A 24,570-nucleotide genomic window follows, 5' to 3' on the forward strand; every position below is an offset into this window, starting at 1 on the left:
ATTATACTCCAATAAAGATGTTAAAAAAATAGTACCTTGTAATAATTTTTTTTGTGCTCACACTTTAATTTTATTTTATGAGCTATGAATTGAGAGGATTCCTATGTTTCTGGAATGGAAATAACCATGGCTGCTTCTGTGATTTTAGCCGCAACTCCAGCTGCCCCCTCTCTTCTACTTTCCCAGTTTCCCAGGTTTTCAACCTTGAAGCTATTTTCCCACTCTCCTATCAATTCTCCTACTGCACACCCTTGACATTCTTCTCTTTCACGGCCACGCTGCCCTGGTTCAAGTCTTTGCCCCTCTTCCCAGGGTTCCCTGCTTCCACCCTTTCCAGTCCATCCTATGTCCATGTTTTCATTCATTCATTCTCTCAGGCTCACTTATTGAGTACACACTTCATGTCAGATTGTGCTATACACAATGAACAGGGGAACAAGGCGATGCCCCTCCCTTCTTTCCAAAGCAGTTATGTGTTGTCTCATCCCTAAGAACCAATCATGACTGGGACACGCACTGAACTCCCCTAGGGCTTGGATCTTGCCTGAGCTTTCTCCTCCTGGGAAGTTCTCTGCATCTCCCTTTGCTGAAGTCCTGTCCCAACTTCAAGGTTGAGGTCCCCCAAACCACCTCCTTCATACTCTCTTCCTTCCCTCTCCTCTACAGCACATCGTTGCCCCCTGTAACCTAAAGTGCAGCCTAGTCTTTCATACTGATGTTGTGTCATGTGTTGGACCTGCTTCCTGGCTCCCCGTGGTATTTATCATACCCTAGTTCCCCAAGAAATAGTTCCTCTAGGATTCGTTTTTGCAGTTGTAGCGGAGGCAAAACTTTACCTCCACCCACCTTAGATTTTCTGCTGGAACTCTAACAAAAAGATTAACATGAGAAGGAGTTTACTAACACGTGCAGCACACATCACACGGGAGAGACCAAAAGGAAAAGTAACTCAAAACAGCAACTTAGGGACTCCCCTGGTGGCGCAGTGGTTAAGAATCCGCCTGCCATCGCAGGGGACACAGGTTCGAGCCCTGGTCCGGGAAGATCCCACGTGCCGCGGAGCAACTAAGCCCGTGCACCTCAAGTACTGAGCCTGCACTCTAGAGCCTGCGAGCCACAACTACTGAGTCCGTGAGCCACAACTACTGAGCCCGTACACATAGAGCCCGTGCTCCGCAGCAAGCGAAGCCACCCAACGAGAAGCCCGCGAACTGCAACGAAGAGCAGCCCCCGCTCGCCACAACTAGAGAAAGCCCGCGCGCAGCAATGAAGACCCAGCGCAGCCAAAAATAAATAAATACAAATAAATAAAATTAAAACAAAACAAAACAGAAACCGGCAACTTAGAATTCCAGCTTATATATATAGCATCTTCAACAAAGAACAATCCGTTTGTAGAGAAATGACAGGATACAGGAGCTTGAGCTGGGGTAGTGACTTGCGGAGCAGTAACTAGGAAGATGAGGGTTAGTTTCGTGAGGTGTGTTTGTACAGATTCTCAGCCCCAACTCCGCATCGCTGGTGAGAAGAATGTCTTCCTCCTGGTACAGAGAGGGAACCTTTCACTCAGGAGCTTTATCTCCTGCTTTCAGGATGAAAAGAAGAGTCAGAGTGCTCTTCTTTCCACCTGTTTCTCAAACGCCTTTAACTCCAAACAAGCGACATGTATTTTGGGGATGACAAGATCTGAACTCCTTCACAGCTAAAGGATTACAAAGGGGACAATGGTACTATGATCCACTCCAAGGCAGGGGAAAGGTCGTTAACACACGGTGGGTCTGGTGAGAAAAAGTCTGACAGGCACGTCTTTATTAAAGCACATGGGACGCTGCTAAGTCCTCCCCCGCCAGCACATCCACTGAGCAATTAAACACGTCCTCTCCGCGCTTGCGTTGGAGAACCCAGTATGACAAAAGGCACTTAAACAGCGTTATAGTCAATCGTGTCACAAAAGTGACGCGAGCCGACAACTTCTGAGCCTGACAATCTGTTGTCTTCTTATTTTGACTTTCCTCATAGTAGTTCCAATGTTGCATTTTATCTTTTCAAATTTTTACTTATTATAAAACCTCTGTTAAAATAACATGAAAGAGGGGAGTGCCCTGGCAATCCAGTGGTTAGCACTCAGTGCTTTCAGTGCCGTGGCCCCAGGTTCAAGCCCTGGTCGGGGAACTAAGATCCCACAAGTCTCACAGTGCAGCCAAAAAAAAATACACGAAAAGGGATTTTGAAAGTAAAAAGCCCCACACCTCAATTCTAACATCTGTTCTGATTTTCTACATTCCCTTTCAGACTCTGTTCTTGAGATACTGGTGTTATATATATATATATATATATATATATATATATATATATATATATATAAACACACACACATAATCTTAGGGCACAGACAATTTTGTATTCTGTTGTTCCCAATGAATATTATATTATCAACATTCACCTATGGTGTTACATAATTACAACTTTTCAGCATAAAATTCTACTGGATAATATGCTATTAATTGATAAAGCTATTCAACTAGTATTGCATAATTTATGATATGTCCCTTATTTTCACACCTATCCTTCTTTATAGATCCACTGCAAAAGAAGAAATCTTTAAGCAAAAATATTTCAAAATTAACAACATATTTCTTGAGATCCATTCTCGGGAGTGAATGGGGCTTTGGGGTGGCAGGGGGTGAACATTTTTGTGGCTCTTGATTCCACCGCTAAATTGCTAACCTCAGGGGTGTTACCAGTTTAAGCCGTAAATGTGTAAAATACATTGTCTGGACGCCCCATAACAATACAGGAAATGGTCCATCAAGCCAGTGTTCTCTGATAGGACTTTCTGAGGGCCACACCCCACATATGAACTGAGGAGTATCCGCTCGTGATCTTTCAAAATCAGGCTCAATTTGTGCAAACCTACGGCATCGGTTCCCAGGCAACTTCCAAAATACTGTATAGTTGTCTTTTCCTTGAATATTGACATTTCTGCATATGTATGGATATGTTTCCACTGTAACTCACCCAGGTCCAAAATACCAGAGAGGGGTGTTGAGAGTCCACAGAAACTCAGAGCCACCAGATTTTCCAAGATTGGCAAGAATTCAGAGAGGCTTGGTATGCAAGAAAGCACAAATCTTTGTGCTGTAGTGGTTCCATATCTTAAATATTTTCTTTTAAAATCAGATTTGGCTCAAAAAGCATATGGGGGGCTTCCCTGGTGGCGCAGTGGTTGAGAGTCCGCCTGCCGATGCAGGGGACGCAGGTTCGTGCCCCGGTCCGGGAGGATCCCGCGTGCCGCGGAGCGGCTGGGCCCGTGAGCCATGGCCGCTGAGCCTGCGCGTCCGGAGCCTGTGCTCCGCAACGGGAGAGGCCACAACAGTGAGAGGCCCGCATACCACCAAAAAAAAAAAAAGCATATGGGTATTTAACTGACAAGGAACAATCCAAATTTTAAAAATGTCTCCAGTGGAGGAAAGAAGAAACCGTGCTCTCTCTCCCACATTACTCCTCCCTATCTGCATGTTTCTCACCGCGTTTTCCACCTGCCGTCCAAGCTAGGTCTCTCAGAAGAGCTGCTTATGAACCATGCCTTCCGCTTCATGATAAACATTCAGCTCTTCACTCCTCTTGCTATTTCACAGATATGTGTGAAGGTGAAATCAATAATATACATGAAGACTTTTAAAAACTAGACATAAAGCACTAGGGCTCAACGAATAGCTATTGATTGGTATTAATTATCAGTAACATTTCCAAAACAGCAAGAAAAAGAAAGATAATATGGCTAAAAATAAGAACTTGGAAAAAAATTGCTGATGTAGAGGTCAATTTAAGAGTGAAGTTGAACATGATTTTGGAAGCCTGGTCATAAATATATCTAGTTGGTATTAAAAGTGTTGCATTTTAGGTCAGTCCAAGTAAATAGGCTTTTTTGGGCTTCCTCAGAAAATTCAAAATTTTAGTAAAAAATAGTAGATATCTTTCCCCCCCCCAAAATCCTTTCTCCCTTCAGATATGTATGAAATATCAGCTGATGTATGTTAACACAGTTTTGAGACAGACATCAAGGCAATAACTGACAGCCCACTAGTGGGTAATATTCTGATATTCATCCAATAAACAGCCTTCGAATGTTTGCAATGCTCAGTTTTCTGTGGTCAGCCCTTTGGAGGATTAAATAAGAATAAAATTATCATTTCCAGTTATAAATATAACTTTTCTTCATAAGGAAGGATTTGATGTTTAGGTGATGTGGTGTATAAATTGCTTGTTGCTATACTGAGGGCTGAGGGCAGGCTTATCATGCCTAGAAGCTGGAATTGAGACAGTGAATGCATCAGTGGTTGTTATTGTTTTAAATCCCAATTTGCCTATTCTGAGATATTAAAATAGGGTAGCGGGGAACATTACAAACTGTAATTTGCTTATTTAATGTGATTTTTGGTGCACCAGGAGGGCTTCTTTGATCAATAAACTCTCTCACTTGTTTGCTAGCCCCTAAAATACTGAGGCACATGATTCCTTTGCTTTCAGAAACTGACCTCTTTGAAAATGTTAGAGGTAACTAGTTGAGCTCCATTTACATTTGGCATGATGCGGTTTCAGGGTTTGTCTTGAGAGGGATTTTGTTTGGGAAAGAGCTTAAGACCCAAAATATGGGAGAGAGACTCCAGTGACACGGCTGGGGAGCTCCAGAGAAAACTGTGGCTCACATCACACCACAGTTTGGCCTGGGATCGGCGCTGTAGAAACCACCACCACCAGATCTTTAAAAAGAGGTAAATCTGAAGTCTTTCTCTAACCAGGTGGAACAACACGACATTCTACAAGATGACTACGTACATAGGGAAGAAAGTGAACGAACCTCCAGGAGAAACATCTGGACTCTTCTTTAGAGAACGCCGCACTAAGATGAAGTTTTCTTTTTTTAACATCTTCATTGGAGTATAATTGCTTTACAATGGTGCGTTGGTTTCTGCTGTGTAACAAAGTGAATCAGCTATATGTATACATGGATCCCTGTATCCCCTCCCTCTTGCGTCTCCCTCCCACCCTCCCCATCCCACCCCTCTAGGTGGTCACAAAGCACCGAGCTGATCTCCCTGTGCTATTCGGCTGCTTCCCACTAGCTAGCTGTTTTACATTTGGTAGTGTATATGTGTCCATGCCACTCTCTCACTTCGTCCCAGCTTACCCTTCCCCCTCCCCATGTCCTCAAGTCCATTCTCTACGTCTGTGTCTTTATTCCTGTCCTGCCCCTAGGTTCTTCAGAACCTTTTTTTTTTTTAAGATTCCATATATATATGTTAGCATATGGTATTTGTTTTTCTCTTTCTGACTTACTTCACTCTGTATGACAGTCTCTAGGTCCATCCACCTCACTACAAATAACTCAATTTCGTTTCTTTTTATGGCTGAGTAATATTCCACTGTATATAAGTGCCACATCTTCTTTATCCATTCATAAGATGAAGCTTTAACCATCCAGAATAAGTCAGGCCTGGGAGAGAGAGATGGTCAGCAGAAGAGGGGGCCCTCTTGGGGTGAGTATGTCAGTGCCACCCCAGCTGCCAGAAGGTTACGGTATTAAATGGGTGAGACTTTGGTGGGAACCCTACCCTGTATCACTTGAGTGTGAGGGTTTTACTAGAGTCTTGTGCACGAAAGAGACAAGAAAGTAGAGATTGATTGCCCAGTGAACTTGCTTTTCTATAAAATAGTTTGGGACCGAACATGCAGATTCTTTTTTTTTTTTTTTTTTTTTTTTCCGTACGCGGGCCTCTCACCGCTGTGGCCTCTCCCGTTGCGGAGCACAGGCTCCGGACGCGCAGGCTCAGCGGCCATGGCTCACGGGCCCAGCCGCTCCGCGGCACGTGGGATCCTCCCGGACCGGGGCGCGAACCCGCGTCCCCCGCATCGGCGGGCTGACTCTCAACCACTGCGCCACCAGGGAAGCCCCGAACAAGCAGATTCTTAATAACCTTGACCCCCTCAGATGTGGTGACTCGGGTAGAATGTTCCCAGCCAGGTAAGCCATGGTTCTGCCTACCCCTGGTCAAGAGCAGTGCCCAGCTGTCCTCCTGGGAGAATCTGCTTCAAGACCCTTAATTTGCAAAGCCCTCTGTTACAGCAGCCTAAGGAATTATTCTTAGGACTCAAGTGTTGTAAAACAGCCCGAACTCCCTTAAATTCTTTCTTGAGAGGGCCCCTATTATGTGGGGACGTGCCAACCCCACCCTCCAGTCTGCTTCCTGCTTGGCAATTTAGAAAGAAAACAGAACAGTTAGCTTTCCTAGTCCATTATTCACCTCTGAAAGGTAATCAAAGGGAATGCCTTTCCTCCTATTATGCCATTGTTCAATTTTATGGAGGACTGCCTCTGAATATAGATGTAGTCAAAGCAGCCAAGAACCTAATGTAAACAGGAGTTTCCTAATAATACTTGTTCAAATTATCTTATTCCCATGGCTGGCACCGCCAAGTTCCTGAAGGACACAGTGAGGCTTCCATATGATTTAACCTACCTTAACAGCTGAACATCTATCTGCAGGACACCCAAGAAGGCCATGGGGGCACAAGCTTTAAACATCATACAAATGGAATCATTCAGTGTGTACGCTTTGTGTCTGGCTTCTTTGCTCAAGCTCATGTTTGCTCAAGCTCATGTGAGAATTCATTATGTTGTTGTATGAAGCTGTAATCTATCATTTTAATTTCTGTATAGAAATCCCATCATAGAAATTTAATTCCATCATAGGACTATACCACCATTTATTTATCCGTTTTGCCTAGGATGGACATTTTGGGCTGTTTCCAATTTGGAGCAAGTATGAGTTTCCCACTGCTACTGTAACAAATGACCACAAATTTAGTGGCTTAAGATAACACAAAATTGTTATCCTGCAGTTCTGGAGGTCACAAGTCTAAAGTGTGTCCACGGGGTTGCATGACTTTTGGAGCCTTTAGAGAAGAAGCCATTTTCTTGCCTTTTACAGCATCTAGAGGCCACATATGGTCTTTATCTTGAGCTCATGGTCCCTTTCTCCAACTTCAAAGCCAGTAACATAGCATCTGCTCTCCTCTTTGACCTCTGCTTCCATCCATCCATTTCTCTCTGACTTTGACCCTCCTGTGTCCTCCTTATAAGGATCCTTGTCTCACCTGGATAATCCAGAATAATCTGCCCATCTCAATATCCTTAACTTTATTGCCACCACAACCCACAGATCAACAAGTATCCCAGCAAAAAATGAAAAAAGGCATCACTGTAGCCATGGTCAGAGAGTTAAGCAACTCCGTCTCAGAACTGCATCCTATTTTCTCCAAAGCCCATGTTCTTCCTATTCCTAACATGCCATTTATTTCATCTATTAACTGCTTTTAAGGTTCTCCCTGATGGACTCCACATTTTCTATCTAATCTTATCTCCCCTGTATCATAACTTGTCTTCCCATCATACTTTTTCAATACCTTCTCCCTCTTGTTTGCAAATACCAAACGCATGTTATTCTCAGCCTCTCCTCACTTTTCTTTGAAATGTCCGCCCTTGGATTATTTTTTGTCTAGTGTATAAGAAAATAGATACATAAGTATTAAAGTTAAAAAGAGGGTCATCTCTGTGTCACTGAAATTGCCTTGAACACCAGCGGCGGTACACATCACATTCTTGAAACTCTGAGCTGGGTTGAGAAGCAGGGGCTGTTCACCTCGCTGTGGAGGTCAGAGGATTCGCAGTGAGCTGTTCGGGATGTTATCAAAAGGACTTAGGCGTCTATTACGCCACACGACCTGTACAGTCCTTTACATTTTGAGATTCTCATTCCAGTTTCAAAATCTAAAAACTAGCACACAATTCTGGGAACATTTGTTTTATTTAGGTATAACTCAAAATTTAAATATATGCTCTACAGCCCTCCTCCGAAGCTAGAAATTACAGGCCTCCCCCGAGGATGGGTAACACTCTTAATTAGAGACATAAATAACTGTAACATTTATATCAATGGGTTCCACAGGATTGCTCATATTTGATTGGATCCTGGGGAGAGGGCAGTCTGCAGTCATTGCTGGATTCCCCACATCAAAAAGCAAGCAAACAAATTTAAAAAACCCTGTTTTGGTGAAAATGGACGTGGTGCGATGTTTGCAGTGTGACGGGTTTATCATTTCTTTGAGACTTCTTTGAAGAGTAATGCCAACCACCCCTGGTAGACTAAGATCTACGTGAGCTGTCAAGCTCATCAAGAGAAGACCCCCTCCACCCAGCCCCTGTGTCACCCATGCCAAGACCCAATCCCTCCGCTGTGGCCTCAGGCTACTTCCTCTCCTTTTCTCAGCAGAAATGGACATTAGCTGGTCACTAAGTCCGTGAAATAACCCCCGAGGTTCTGGTCACCACCGTTATTAACCTGCTCCTCAATCCTCTCCCTCCAATAACCCTCATCTCTGTAACCTTTCCGTAGCTGGCGCTATGTGAAAACTGAACTCCAACCCATCCCTCATCTTGGAATCTTCTCTGAATCTGTCTCACCCTAAAGAGGACAGAAGTGAAACCAGCACTGGGTGTGACACTGGGACAAAGACAGGGACTGTCTCAGCCCAGAATTATGCACACTGTGAAAAACAGGGCTACTCGATTGTGTCTTCAGAGGATATTATTACAGTGAAGAAAACACAGCTCCTGCTGGATGAGATGCCTGACAAGGTGCAGCCAACACAGTGATGTCATACCCAGGGGAGGGACACAAACCTCCCAGGGTTTGAGCATAACTCCCCGGGGAGGTGAAGCCGACAGGGCAGGAGGGCGCTTCCTTGCCAGCAAAACCAGTTGTAAACAAATCAAGGTAAATATGAATGAGTCCTTTTGTTCAATGAGACTCTAAACCCTGGGAAAGCTGAGAAGCATCATATATGTGTCATAAATCACAGGAGTATCATACATCAAGACACAGGTGACAAATACCTGCACTGCAGTCTTATACATCACAAGCAGGAAGTAAATGCACCAACTGGTAACAAGAAGCAATTTCTTCAGCCCCCTTTCCTTACGTAAAATCGAAGACACGCAGTCAGAGCAGACAGATGGAGAATTATTCAAGTTCTGCCTTGGTTTTCTACTTCTGTCAGGGTCTTTGAGGGGCCCCAAGAGATAACACCCTTCTTTCTTGCCTGCTTTATGAGCCAGTGAGAAACAGATCAAGAAAGATGGCAGGTGAAGGCTACAACGACACCTTTATTAAGCTGATACTGAGGACGTAGCTTATAGCTGCGAGCAAATAAACTTTCCAGTACTGAACCGCAGTCAGAGCAGCCTGGACCATGGCAGCCTCCCACCCGGCCCTGCCCTCCCCCAGCCCACCGCTCAGTTCACGTCCCCTGAGGGCAGGGTAGCTCCCGAAAAGGAAAACAGAGAGGGGCTGAGCCAGTCACATTGGTTTGTTCTCTCTACATTTCCTATCAGCCAAATCACTCCATCTTCTCTGAGCAGAGGGCGAGACAGCCCCGGGTGTTACGTAGTGAATAAATGAATGAATATGTAAGCAAGTGTAGGTGTGCACTGCACAGGTGTACAAGTGTGTCTGAATGTACGTGTATGCCTGTATCGAGCACTAGAGCCAGGTGTACATATTTGGGCAGATTCATTTCAACACACATTCCTTGAGTACCAATGATTATGGCAGCTGTGAAGAGGAGTATTACATTTCTCTAGAGGCAAAAAGTTTATAAGCTGGTAGGAAAGATAGATACGTAAGCAACCATTTGTAGCACAAGATCAAAGATGCTAAATGCAGTAACAGCACAAAGAAGAGGAGAGTTGTTCTGATCTGCAGGACGGCAGGGATATTTGAGATCAGCGTCAGAGGAGATGGGAGGTGCCTGAGGGTGTTCCAGGCAAAGACATAGCAGGAGCTCAGGCCAGAGGTGGAAGTACAGGGCATGTTTAAGCAATAAATCCTTTGTCGTGCCAGGGCAGAAATTAATATGAGAGTTACTACACCAGACCAGGGATAACATCTTGCCTTTTTTCACCTGATTTCATAGGGTACCTGGTAATGAATGACGGGAGATGGCAACTTGTGAGGAACTTCGACCGTTGTACTAAGAAATGTGAACTTCCTTTCTTAAGGCACAGGGAAACCATTATGCCCAAGCGGAGAAAGGCAATGCCAAGAGTGGACTGGAAATTTCAGGGTGAAGGGGTTATTACGTTGGCTTGGGTGACAGAAAATGAGGGCCTGAACTAGGTGACAGAAAGGAGGGATCAAAGAGGTGACACTTTTACCGATACACTCGAAAGTATTCTATTAGCAAGACGAGGCTGCTTTCGGATCAGGTGACTGGTGTATAATGATGTCACCTGCACGAGGAGGAAGAGGATGATGGGGTAAGAGAGATGACGTTAATTTCGAACTACTGTGTCTGCCCTGAACTTTGTAACCCCAAAGCCTACGTAGATGTTGACTTCGGGGGACTGTGCCCTCTAGCTGGTTAGGCAGCAAAGAATGAACGTTTTCTCTCGTCACTTTGCTTCGCCTTCCAGAGAAAACTGTTTACTTCTGGAGGAGGCCAACTCCTCTCCCTTCTGGAACCTTTCATCTCTAATGAATTCACCTCTGTAGCTCAAATTCAAGAAAAGTCTCAATCTGCATCCTCAGTGGGAGCCCCGAAGAAGCAGAGTTTCTAGAACAGGGGGTGTATCGCTCTTTCTCTGCTCTGCTCTGCCCTGCTCAGAGTCTAGCAAGCCGCTGTGGTGGGCACGTCCAGGGGTGTATGACCCGAGAGAGTGATAAAGGGACCTAAAGCACATCAGCTGTGAATAGGCACCTTTGTGCGTCCAAGGAGAAGTCAAGTTCCAGGAGAGGACAGGCTGCCTGCTGGCTCCGGTCAACAGATGAGGTTCTGCTGGGCCAGCTGGGCTGCCGAGTAGAAGAAAGCACCCTCAATCTGCCACATCAGCCTGGAAGGACGCAGAGAAGGCCTTCAGCTGCAGGAGTCAGTAGGACCGGGGTCTAAACAAAGGAAGAAGGTGGAAGGGCAAACACAATAGCAACTGAGGTGGCTTCCAAGAATGAAGAGTGGTTAGCCAGAAATATGGCAGCTAACAGCCAACAGTGGGCGGATCCCCAAAGTAGGGACCTGAAAATTGAAAGGGATTGAAAAATCAAAGATCCAATGATACAAAGACATATGCACTAAGGGCTGCTGCTGGTTCTAAGGGGTGTGGTGCTGTCTGCGAAAGCTCAGCGGGCACTGGCGTCACTGGTCTGCAGAAGAGTTGATAGCTGTTAACTAAATTGTAAGCTCCTGGAAGGCACGGAGTTCAGAGGTGAGGTCTTGACCAGCAGGCAATCAATGGCTATTGGTTGATCAATTGCTTAAATAATACTTTCAAGAGGACAGTCTCTTAATTGCTACTTTATACTTTTGGAATGGCTTTGATTTTTCTAGTTTCTCTCTTTTTTTTCCCCTGGCAGCTGTTATTGCTTCAGCAAACTGAAGGTGCTGCTATTTCAGCATCATTGCTAAGAAGGGCATCAGAGCATCTTAATGTCAGGCTGAGCTCACTCATTTAGATTAATTCCTTAGATGTTCAGCAGAATTTCGAGTGAAGTCACCTTTCGGTCGGAACAAAAGGCAGATAACTCACTTTATCCGTGAGCCTTTTATCTTGTTGACAAACTCCAATTCTCATCCATTCCAATTTTCACGGCAATCCAAGAAATTGGCAGAAGAATAAATATGGACTCTGGAAAGATACACTTTGCTCCTGCTGTCATGTGAAGTCCCCATCGTCCTGGCAGTTTCTGATTCAGTTCCAAGAGGACTACAGAAACATGATTACTGTGTTCCCTAAGCTTCTCACCGGTTTTAAAGAAGTAGCTGGTTTCCACTTTCTTTATGGAAACTTTACGAACTATCTCCAAAGGCCAAGAGTCCAAGAAGACATGCAGAATCTTGGAGTTTGAGAGGACATGTGAGGTCACCTAACCCCTCCTGTGTCAGATGGGTATGCTGAGGCTCAGAGAATGATCCTTGCCTAAGGTCCCACTAAATGGAATGTTGGCACTTGGAACTGAGCTTCCCATGTTCTAAACAGCATGACTCCTCATTGACAGAAATACTCATGGTGGATCCAAATATTTTTAAATGATTAAAATATAATAAAAGCAATCAAAACAAAAAACGCAAAAATAAGGGGGGGATGTCTTAAACAAAAAAATAATGCATATGGCATTTGCTGCCCAGACCAGGTAATCATTCTGCTTAACACACTTATGCATCCATAAGATAAAGCACTCTCAAGCTATCTATACGTGTAGACCTCAAAAGGCACGTTATATTCCCCTTTTCTCTGCAAAAATGACAAGCAGTTATAATCTTTTACTGAGCAAGTGATGACCACCCCTAGCACCTAGCATCATGAAAACTCAGGTAGATAAGTTTCACCTTTCACCTCTCAGTTTTTAGCCCCAGAACAAAGGAAAATTATAAGGCATTGCACTAACAATGGAAATGTAACCTCTTTTTTTTTTTTTTTTCCCTGTTTTTTTGTTGCTAGGGTATAAGACCACGTGTGCCATAAAACTCTCTCCCGTCTGGCTGGTTTTGCAAACTTCTCTGGGACCCGGTTTTTACAGTTGAGCAATTAATTCTCTCTAACACTTGGAAGCTGCTGAAATAAAGATTGCAGAGAGTGCAGTTGATGACCTTATGCCTTTACGAGTTGTACTGAAAACTGACTTCCTGCATTACTGGGAGAGAAAAATCTATTAGAATCTCTTGGGTGAATACTTCAACAGCCTGATTTCATTTTGAAACTAATCATTTGTTATAGTTTAGAAGGCATGATGAATGATGCCACTTCAAATATTAATATTGTTATAACCCTAGATAACATGCTTTTTCCTCGATTCAGAGCTTTTTTACAACATGTCAACAATTCCATAAAGCCCCTCCTATAACATTTGAAGTCTGGTCAAATACAAGAAAACAAAAAACCCCGTTGTTTGATATTGTTGAAAAAGTATCAAAAACTGTTAAATATCTATAAACCTAACGCCCCAAAATCACATGAAGTTATGGAAAAAACTTAAAATTCTAATAAAGGATATAAAAGACCACCTAAATAAGCTGACATATGTAGCTTATTTATGAGTGGGCCAACTTAGCACAGAATATAATTCTCCTTAAATTAATCTCTAAATTAACGCAATTTTTTTTTTTTTTTTTTTTTTTTTTTTTTTTTTTTTTTTTTTTGTGGTACGTGGGCCTCTCACCGCTGTGGCCTCTCCCTTTGCGGAGCACAGGCTCCGGACGCGCAGGCTCAGCGGCCATGGCTCACGGGCCCAGCCGCTCCGCGGCACGTGGGATCTTCCCGGACCGGGACACGAACCCGTGTCCTCTGCATCGGCAGGCGGGCTCCCAACCACTGCACCACCAGGGAAGCCCAATTAATGCAATTTAAATCAAAATCTCAAGATGATTTTTTCCAGCTTTGAGATACAATTGACGCATAATAGTATTTAAGCTTAAGGTGTACAGTGTGATGACTTGATATACATATGTATATACTGTGAAATGATTACTGCTCTAAAAAATGAAGCTTATTAAAACAGACAGACATGCTACAGCTCCTCCCATCAGGAGGTAGGTAGAGTCTTTTTTGCCACTTCTTGAATCTGAACTTGGTCATATGACTTGCTTTGGCTCACTGGGTACCAACAATTTGAAGAAGCAGAGGCTTGAAAAGCATGTGTACATGGGGGCTTGCCCCGCCCCCAGCTGCTGGAGGCCCCGAGATCATCACGTGAAGAGGCCTGGGCTAGCCTCCTAGAGGGTGAGAGGTCCAGCCACCCCAGCTGAGGTTCCCCATGATGTGAGACCACACCTCGACCATCCATCCCCAGGAAGCAGGCCCAGTCCAGAAGGACCACGCTGCCAGCCCATCGTAATTCATCACTGTTGGCTTAAGCCACTATGCTTTGGATTGGGTCTGTTATTACAGCAAAAGGTAGCTGATTCAAGCAGGGGCACAAAAAGTAGAAACTGCAAAGGAAAAAAAAAGAAAGGATGAATTTAATGACATCAAAAGTAAAACTTTTTCTTCAAAATAAGACAACCCTAGACAAAGGTAACAGAGAGGAGATGTGCTGGAAGAAGATATTTTGCAAAACTAGGACAAAGGATTAAAATCCAGAACATCTAAGGAACTCCTGCAATTTAGCAAGAAAAAAAACAGAAAAATGGGCAAAAACGTGAAAAAGGAATTCACAGAAGTCAATGCAGAATGGCCAATAAATAGATGAGGAGACTCTCAAACTCACTAGTAATCAGAGAAATGCAGATTGTGTTAAAAATGAGATACTACATGGAGGTGTCTCAAAAAACTAAAAATAGGACTACCATATGATCCATCAATTCCACTCCTGGGTCTCTATCTGGAAAAACAAAAACGCTAATTCAAAAAGATACATGCACCCCAATGTTCATAGCAGCACTATTCACAACAGCCAAGACATGGAAGCAACCTAAATGTCCATCAACAGATGAATGGATAAAGAAGATGTGGTACATATATACAATGGAATACTACTCAACCATAAAAAGAGTGAAATAATGCCATTTGCAGCTACATGGATGGACTTGGAAGGTATTATGCTAAGTGAAATAAGTCAGACAGAGAAAGACAAATATTGTATGATATCACTTGCATGTGGAATCTAAAAAATACAACAAACTAGTGATTGTAACAAAAAAGAAGCAGACTCACGGATACAGAGAACAAACTAGTGGTTACCAGTGGGGAAAGGGAAAGGGGAGGGTCATTATAGGGGTAAGGGATTAAGTGGTACAAACTGTTATGTATAAAATAAGCTACAAGGACATAGCGTACAACACAGGGAAAATAGCCAATATTTTATAATAACCATAAATGGAATATAACCTTTACAAATTGTGAATCATTATATTGTACACTTGTAACTTACATAATATTGTACATCAACTCAATTTCAATAAAAAAATGAGATACTACCTTATAACCATTAGACTGGTAAAAAATATAATGTTGTGTAACAGCAAGTGCTGACAGGACGTGTGGAAATGGAAGTCCTTATTGCACTACAGATGGGCAGGAGTCACTTGTTGCTGCCATTTCTGGAGGTCAGTTGGACAATATTAGTGAAAACGTGTATATGTACATTCTCAGGTGAGCCAGAAATACTGTTCCTGGGGGACGGCCCAGAGGAACTGAGAGGTGCCGAAAGAGACTCATGTCGGTGTGTCTGCACTAGCCTTGTCAATGTAAATGGCTGTAAACAGTCTAACTGTCCTTCAGTGAAAGAGTGGACATGTTATCTGTGGTACATGCACAGGATAGAAAACTAGACAACAGTCATAAGCAGTAAATAAATTTGACTTACACCAACATGGTTACATCTCAGAAACATCATGACGAGTGAAAAAATAAGTACAATGAGACGTATAGCACAAAACTGGTTATGTGAATGAAAGTCTACTTTATACATATGAAGGTATGGAAGGTGAGTTGGAAGAACACGTGATCAAACCCAGACTGGATGTTTGTAAGAATGATATGAGCAATTAAGGGACTATAATAAAATAAAATCAGAAATTTAGTTTTATACGTGTACCTACTGCTATGACAACATGAGTTTTACTGACAAAGTTGTGATTTGGAAGACCAAGTAAAAATATATTTCTAAACCAAAAAAGAGCTTCTTTTATGTAAGTAGAACAAAATGCAGAGTGATCTCCCCAACTCTGGCAACATTTTGCTGGTACCACTAGCATCACTATTAGCCTATAACTCTAAATGGATGCACAGTGGAAAACAAAACAGGACAAAAGCCATCTTTCCTCTTGTTAAAGGAAGAATCCATGTAGGGAATTCCCAGGTTTCTTGCTGAAATCATATATTAAAGGGCTAGTGGTCCCCTTCCCTCCTACCACAGACTGGCCTCCACAGTGCATTCTGTTCTACGGCTGTGCTTTGTAACAACTATTTCTTTAAATATGAATTCAATATCTATGCAGGGCTTCCTACGCTACACCTCTCTTGAGTATAATTTCATTGAATTTACATCCAAAGGTGAAACCAAAATTATTTTGTATTCTTATCTGAGAACAGCCACTCATGTAAGAAATAAGGTGTTGTTCCTTGGGTTAGTTAAGAAGTTGTTCTGGCTCTGGTCTTAGTACTTTGGTTATATCTGGTTGAGATTTTCACAGCCATTTGAACTTGTGAAATACACCCTCCTTTGCCTTCCTCCCCAGAGAGCAGCCTGTGATGAGATCATAGGTGTTCGTGCAGTGGGTCGGGTGGGGTTAGGATGGGGGAGAGGGCTAAGCATGAGGAACAGACGACATCCAATGTAATGACACATAACTAATATCATGCGTCAACGCGGCTGGGCCAGGGTGCGCAGATATTTGGCAAAACATTATTCTTGATGTTTTGTGAGTGATTTTAGAGGAGGTTAACATTTAAATCTGCGGCTTTTAATTGAACTGCCCTCCACACTGTGGGTGGGTCTCACCCAATCAGTCAAAGGCCTGAAAAGCATGGAGACTGACCTCTCTCCAGACCTTTGGATATGAGCCTGACAGCTCATCCTACAGATTTTGGACTTGCCAGACAATTCTTTAAAATAATGTCTCTCTCTCTCTCTCTCTCTCTCTCTCTCTCTCTCTCTCCATATGTACATATCCTATTGGTTCTGTTTCCCTGGAGAACTCTAATATACCAAGGAGCTCCTGTAAGGAGCTGATCAGAAGAAGACAAAGAGTGTATGCCATCAGCTTCTGACCCCAGGATTGGTGGTTTGGGATCCGTGATAAGGAACAATTTCAGAACAGCATAGTGGAAAGATGCTCAGATTTTGTGTAGGTAGCGCTCAATTTTCAATGAACAGAACTGTTTACATAAGAGGGGAAAACATCCCTAAAACAACAAGCACCCCCCCCCAAACCCTATCCATTTTAACCACAACGATTCACCAGATGGCTCAGCTTGATTTCCCAGAATGTGAAACAATTCTATGAAGGAAAATGAGCTGATTTTAAAAACTGGAAATAACATAGGATTTTTTTTTTCATTTGTTTTGTTTTGCTTTTTACTCTCATCACTCAATGTGATCCAGTTGCCGTAATGTACGAGTTCTATGTGGGCCAGGTTAAACATGAAGAAGTCAGAGGGAAATGTCAGGCCAGTGAGTGGAAAGGGAAGGTGGGTCACTCAGCCTGCTGGGGAAATAGGATCACAGGGAATTTTTCCCTGTTGTAAATTTCTCATATTGCCATCATGAAATTGTTTGACCAATAAATAACCTTGTCTAGATTTAAGCACTCCTTAGGAAAAACAAACGAACTTGCTAACCTTTCCTCTCCATTGTGCTCTGGAGAAGCTCGACTGACTTCCCCACGAGACCACAATCACATCACCTTTTCCTGGTCATCGTTATGTTTAACTACAGGCAAAAGAGGACACGACCACTAATCAGAGTCATAATAGACGTTTGGACGGAAACAGAATCCTAGGGTCAGAAGGAAGCTTGGAGAAGTGTTTGGTCCACCCCCACAGCTCTTGGGCCGCACCTAAACTCTTTTTTTTTTTTTTTTTTTTTTTAACATCTTCATTGGAGTATAACTGCTTTACAATGGTGTGTTAGTTTCTGCTTTATAACAGAGTGAATCAGTTATACATATACATACATCCCCATATCTCTTCCCTCTTGCATCTCCCTCCTTCCCATCCTCCCTATCCCACCCCTCTAGGTGGTCACAAAGCACCGAGCTGATCTCCCTGTGCTATGCGGCTGCTTCCCACTAGCTAGCTGTTTTACATTTGGTAGTGTATATGTGTCCATGCCACTCTCTCACTTCGTCCCAGCTTATCCTTCCCCCTCCCCGTATCCTCAAGTCCATTCTCTAGTAGGTCTGTGTCTTTATTCCTGTCCTGCCCCTAGGTTCTTCATGACCATTTTTTTTGTTTGTTTTTTAGATTCCATATATGTGTGTTAGCATATGGTACTTGTTTTTCTCTTTCTGACTTACTTCACTCTCTATGACAGACTCTAGGTCCATCCACCTCACTACAAATAACTCAATTTCATTTCTTCTTATGGCTGAGTAATATTCCATTGTATATATGTGACACATCTTCTTTATCCATTCATCTGTTGATGGACACTTAAGTTTCTTCCATGTCCTGGCTATCGTAAATAGAGCTGCAATGAACATTGTGGTACATGACTCTTTTTGAATTATGCTTTTCTCGGAGTATATGCCCAGTAGTGGGATTGCTGGGTTGTATGGTAGTTCTATTTTTAGTTTTTTAAGGAACCTCCATACTGTTTGTTCTCCATAGGGGCTGTATCAATTTATATTCCCACTAACAGTGCAAGAGGGTTCCCTTTTCTCCACACCCTCTCCAGCATTTATGGTTTGTAGATTTTTTGATGACGGCCATTCTGACTCATGTGAGATGATGTCGCATTGTAGTTTTGATTTGCATTTCTCTAATGATTAAGGATGTTGAGCATTCTTTCATGTGTTTGTTGGCAATCTGTATATCTTCTTTGGACAAATGTCTATTTAGGTCTTCTACCCATTTTTGGATTGGGTTGTTTGCTTTTGTGAATTGAGCTGCATGAGCTGCTTGTAAATTTTGGAGATTAATCCTGTGTCAGTTGCTTCATTTGCAAATATTTTCTCCCATTCTGAGGGTTGTCTTTTCGTCTTGTTTATGTTTTCCTTTGCTGTGCAAAAGCTTTTAAGTTTCATTAGGTCCCATTTGTTTATTTTTGTTTTTATTTCCATTTCTCTAGGAGGTGGGTCAAAAAGGATCTTGCTGTGATTTATGTCATAGAGTGTTCTGCCTATGTTTTCCTCTAAGAGTTTGATAGTGTCTGGCCTTACATATAGGTCTTTAATCCATTTTGAGTTTATTCTTGCGTATGGTGTTAGGGAGTGCTCTAATTTCATTCTTTTACATGTAGCTGTCTAGTTTTCCCAGCACCACTTATATTTTTCTTTTCTCCACTGTATATTCTTGCCTCCTTTCTCAAAGATAAGGTGAGCATATGGGGCCGCACCTAAACTCTTAAAGCCCTTAGGAATTTACTGTGCTGAAGACCTCCAAGGACAATACCTCATGTGTCTTCGAAACTCATTCTAGTGTCTAAGAATACTTACTGTCAGGAAGTTCGGCGCTGTGAGTAAGTTTGGGCTTCGCTCACACCCACTTCCTCCGGCTCTGAGCTCGGGTGGAGATGGACAGAAGCTGTGCACACGGTCCAGCCCAGGACACGTGTGACGGTCGTCACCAAAACAGCCCCTGCCCACCCCCGCCCCTAGCCTTCTCTTCTCTGGGTTAGATGACTACAGCCCCTTAAATATCTTCTCATTGGTTTCATTCTCTGGATTTAGGCCTACCTGTGTCTAATCCTGGCCAAGTAGTCCCGGGGAGCGTTGGTCACTATAGGCTCTCCGGTGACCAACTGTCCCAGTTTGCCAGGGCCTTCCCAGGACATGGGACTTTCAGAGCTGAAACCAGGACACACTGGCTGAGTTGGCTCTCTAAAGGGGAGAAGTGCCTCACCCCCACATTTCGAGGACACTGCAAAAATCACAGATTTGTACCTGTGCCTTGGCTCAAATCCTCAGAGTGCGTACAGAGCCTGACTTCTCTCGCTCAAATTCACTGCCCAAAAGGCGTCCCTCTTGTTGGAAGGGTTACGGGCAATGAGCCATCCTCCGGTGCTAAAACAGAACATCTCAATTCATGACGTGTCACTGTCTGGACACGGAAAGACCAGTCTTAAGGTCCTCTTTTGTTGTTCTATCCTCAGCACAGACCTCCGTCTGGAGGGGACACGGCAGAGTGCCTGCCCTGCAGGGCACAGCACCTGAGTGTCCTCCACCAGTCACCTGGGAGAATGGACACATGTGGGGATGCAGCACATGTGACTAGGAAAAAGAATCAGGAGCAAAAACAGAAACAGAAATGAAGTGTGTGAGGGGGAGGAGAAACAGAGCAGGGGGAATGAAAAAAACCAAAACGTGGGGCATGGAAGGGGGAGAAAATGGCCAAAAGTGTCCTTCTAGGTTCATTGGCTGGGGGGCTGTGAATTAGACTAACAAAAAGACAGATTAACAAGAGAAAAACAAGCAAGTTTATTAACAGCACAAGGGGGCACTCAGACGAGTGATTCACTCACGGGGTGGTCAGAACTTGGGCTTGTATGGCATCTTAACGAAAGAAAAATAAATGTCTGAGAAGGTGACAAGACAAAGGAAAAGGACTTTGAGTTTCTAGGGTGGCAAACCGTGCGAAGGTTAAGTATATGGGGAAATAACGGAAGATGAGGAAGGGTTTGTTAGGAAGTTTGTAACGTACGTTACTAAGAGTTGTCACCAGTGCTGAATTTCTGTCTTCCTGGTAAAGAGGGGAGGGGAGACGTCTTTACAAATTTATGTCCTGCTTTCAGGTGAATACAGGGAGGGCGGAGTGCTTTTCTTATATCCGCTTCTTCTCAATTGCCTTCAGCTCAAAATAATCCTTATGCCAAAGTGGCATGTTCTGGGGCGGCGTATATTCTGCTACCCTCTCAGGACGCGAGCAAAAGCAATGGAGAAACTAAGGCTAGGAACATACCCAAAGGCAGGGAGAAATTGGCCAAGGACACAAAATGAATAAACAAGGAGGAAGAACCTGAGAAGCCTGTGTTGGTAGGAGAAGTGAGAGCCTCCCCCGACCCTCTCTGTGTTTACCTTACCTTTTAGAAGAATGGTTCCCATTCTTGGAATTTCATAGACCAGAAAAAAAAAAAAAAAAAAAAAAATCAAGGCTGCAAAGAACATGAAACTAAAAGTACCTCCTACTATGCTGGTTATTTCCAAAAGCAAAGGGCACTGTACATTCTCTGAGGAAAAAAACTGTCATCAGCAACCAAGTGCCAACATGCACACATAGGACGTTGTCCTTATGCCTCCCATTTTGCCAAGGGATGCCAAAAGCTCTATCACAGGCTGGTGCCCGGTGTCGGCTCGGCACTTGGGAGGCCCTGCTTCAGAGAATCTGAGTTCAGCCCTGCACTTCTTTAGAAAAGTGCTAAGAGCTAAGGTTTACGGAGCACCTATGTGCCAGCCCCTGCCCTCAGTCACTGTCACCTCGTGAAATCGCATCAATGATCCAGTTCTATTTACGGTCCTCATATTCCAAATAAGAAAACTGCGGCCTGGAGGTGTTAAGATACCTGTCCACAGTCAAGTAGTAGAGGAGGGATTTAACCCAAGTCACCTGACTCCACGGTCAGTGTTTTAAACCACACGTGCTACCCTTCGTAAACGTGCTTCTTGACTGAGGGAGCCTTCTGGACTTTCTGGACACCTCTGGAGGGTTTTCAGAAGCTCGACATCAGTTTTGCTTATGCGTCCAAGTGAAAAAAATACGAGGGTCTCCCTACGACTATCTTTCCTGCAGCAGAAGTACTTAAGAGACTTGAAAGCAGCAACTGCAGCCTCTCCTTTGGTCCCATGTCCCTGCCCTGGCTGGATGTCAGCACCTCACTTTCCTCCCAGGGTGGAGCCTGTCCTCGCCAGTCGCTATTCATATCTATGTTTGTTCAGGGCCTTCCTTCCTGCCTCCCTTTTTGCCTTAAGATCTTCCCTTTTCAGCTGTGCTGGCCTTGATGCCTAACTCCAGCTGCACCTCAAAATCAGGACCACAGAAAGATACTGTCAGGTAGAAGTGGCTTACTTTTCTGCATTGGAGACTTGGTGCCCACGGAATGGGTGCTCAGACAAAAGCTGTGGGTGCACAGGGGATTAAGTGACAGGACAAGAAACTGGATTGTCCTCCTATTCAAACCCAGTCTTGTAAGTGCAGGAATATTTTATCTGTTCACCATTTGCTGACTGTTTTATTAACAATCTAATAATGAGGGGAGCTTTCATTATGGCTCTTCTGGAAGCAACAGTCTGTATCAGTTTACTATCCTGTTGTGTAAATCAGAACATCAGCATCGGGGCTGGAGGAGAGTTTAAACTATCTCCAGCATGGTTCCAAACAGATGAGAAGTCCTCCTAGCTTTAGAGATTTATGGAGAAGAATCTTCCAGGATTGACTCTTTTAGCCCATCCCAATGTTTAATAATCCTCTTTGCTAAGAAATTTTTCTTCGTTTAATCCAAATCCTTTCTGCTGTAAACTTGTGTCTTATGGGTGCCCTTAGAGCTAAAAGCACCACCATCCCTACTACTTTTTAATGTAAACTTCTTATCTGAAGGAGAGAATTCTTTAATTTTTTCTCATTTTCCAACCTTTAGAAGTTAACTTCTCTATCCTCTTTTGTACAATTGGAAAGGAACAGCAAATAGGTCTGGTTTAGCCATTCTCAGACCTAGAACTTCAAATTAACCTGCAATGCCAGAGTCCCACCTCAGCTATGCCAAACCACAATGTTTGCGAGGGGACTCCAGAATTTAAACAACCCCGGGTCATTCTGATATGGACACTGTTCAGACAGGCATCTGGGAACCCCTGACCCAGTCTAGTTCATTCTTAGATTTCCTCACAGCATCCAGATGGAACACCTCCAGTGAGACTGCAATCACTACATCCCAAGAAAACCCTCCCCAGAGGATGGCCAGAGCCCTCCAACCAGAAGAACGTTTTTCCTTTTACCAAGTCGAAATTTGCCTCCTTGAAGTTTCTATGAATTATGCTACATGCGGCCTCGGATGTCACAGCATTTCTAATTCTCTTCATTAACTTTTCCAATCCTGGTAGTATACAAATCACATTTCCAGGTCAACGGTTAAAAAAATAAATGAAAATAAACAGTCCCACGTTCCAGGAATTGGTTACATGCACCGGGAAACTACGTATCCGATTGTCCAAGAGCCCTGGTTTTGTCATCAGCATGTCAATGAAAAAGAAGCTGTCGAAAGATCTAGCTCACTGGCTCTGAGACGTTAGTGTGAAGCAACCATCCTAAGGGTTCCAGCAGATTGCCGGGCCCTGCCCGGCTGCATCTGACTCAGCAGGTCTGGGGCCCGGCCTGAGAACGGGCTCTCTAACCGGTGCCCAGGTCTGCTGCTGCTGGTCCGCAGGCCACACTTCGAGACTCGCTGGGCTAATTCCTGCATTTACCACCCCATGGGGTGAAAACCTACTGCGTCAGAATCGGCTGGGGAAGCTTCAAAACACTCACATATCTCTACGGCTCAGGACGCTGGAACTGCAACCAACATTCCGTGGAAATCTCGCTAAAACCTGAGAATCCCTGGTCTGTGGTTTTTGACACTTTAAAGAGCTTCGGGTTTGAGGCCTGTGGTTCTCAAAGGGTGTGGGCGCCGAATCAGCGGTGTCGGCGTCGCCCGGGAACTTGTTAGAGATGCAAACGTCATCTTGCTTAACACGCCCTCCGAGGCAACTCTGAGGCACAGAACGTCTGCACCCCGGGCGCAGGCCGAGCTCACAGCCGCGGTCGGCCTCTCACGGCTCCCCGGCTCCCGCTTCTTCCCAGTCTTGTTCCGTTTTGCTCCGTTGCGCTAGAGAACATGTTAGCTCGTTCTTTGGGAGGTTCCCAAACGTCGAGGTGGGGAAGGTGGCCTGGGAAAGGATTTTGAGTTTGAAGGAAGCTTTACCTACTCTACTATGGGCTTAAGAAAAATTTTTTTTTTTTTGTAAAATATACATAACATAAAGTTTACCATTCTAACCATTTTTAAGTGTTCAGTTCAGTGGCCTTAATTACATTCGCACTGTTGTGTAACCATCACCACCATCCATCTCCAGAACTTTTTCAGCCCCCTAAACTGAAACTTGGTCCCCATTAAGCACCAATTTTCCATTTGCCCTTTGCCCCAGCCCCTGGCAACCACCGTCTTACTTCCTGTTTCTATGAATCTGACTGTTCCAGGTACTTCATAGGAATGGAATCATAGAGTACTTGTCCTTTCGTGACTGACTTATTTCAATCAGCGTAATGTCCTCAGGGTTCATTCACGCTGCAGCGTGTGTCAGAATTTCCTTCCTCCTTCAGGCTCATATTCCGCTGTATGTACAGGACACATTTTGTTCAGCCCTCCCTCCCCCATCAGCGTGCAGCTGGCTCGTTTCCACCTGTGGCCACTGTGAATCGTGTCGCCATGAACACAGGCGTGCAGAATCCACCGGAGACGCCTGCCCAGTTTCCCCAGCCGAGTCCAGAGATGCTCTCCCGCCCAGACAGTCCCGTCTTGTTCTGGAGCCAAATATGGTGAAGGCAGGAACTGATTAAGAATCCGGCAGGTTGGGAATGAAGTCACTAGCTTAGGTGTCGGTTCCGGGGCCCAGTTACAGCTGCTAAATTTTGCAGTGGAGCCCAACTCTTCCTCCTGAAAATCCTCCTTCATAGGAAGTTTCTTCCACAAGGCCAGGAGCTGTGCCTTTCTTACTCACTGCTGTGTTCCCAGCTCCCAGGACACGGACCAGCCGTGAGAGGAGCTCGGAGTAGATGCTGAATGAGTGAACACACTGAGGCCAGTGTCTCCCAATAGGGACTTCTGG

The 24,570-nt window shown here is 44.1% G+C and overlaps 1 long non-coding RNA gene across 2 annotated transcripts in view; it reads right to left on the reverse strand.

The window, feature by feature from the left end:
• The window catches only part of LOC136792641 (uncharacterized), an 81,222-nt gene that overhangs the window by 39,143 nt on the left and 17,509 nt on the right, over positions 1-24,570 (reverse strand). Inside the window, exon 3 of one of the 2 annotated variants that reach the window (XR_010836723.1) lies at positions 4,939-4,975. The exons of the other annotated variant lie outside the window; for it this stretch is intronic. This is a non-coding gene — a long non-coding RNA (uncharacterized lncRNA). Of the gene's footprint in view, positions 1-4,938; positions 4,976-24,570 lie in introns of those variants that run through there. 2 annotated transcript variants of the gene reach the window in all.

This window comes from Kogia breviceps, chromosome 15 (assembly GCF_026419965.1).
Source record: "Kogia breviceps isolate mKogBre1 chromosome 15, mKogBre1 haplotype 1, whole genome shotgun sequence".
In the NCBI taxonomy this organism is placed as follows: Eukaryota; Metazoa; Chordata; class Mammalia; order Artiodactyla; family Physeteridae; genus Kogia; species Kogia breviceps.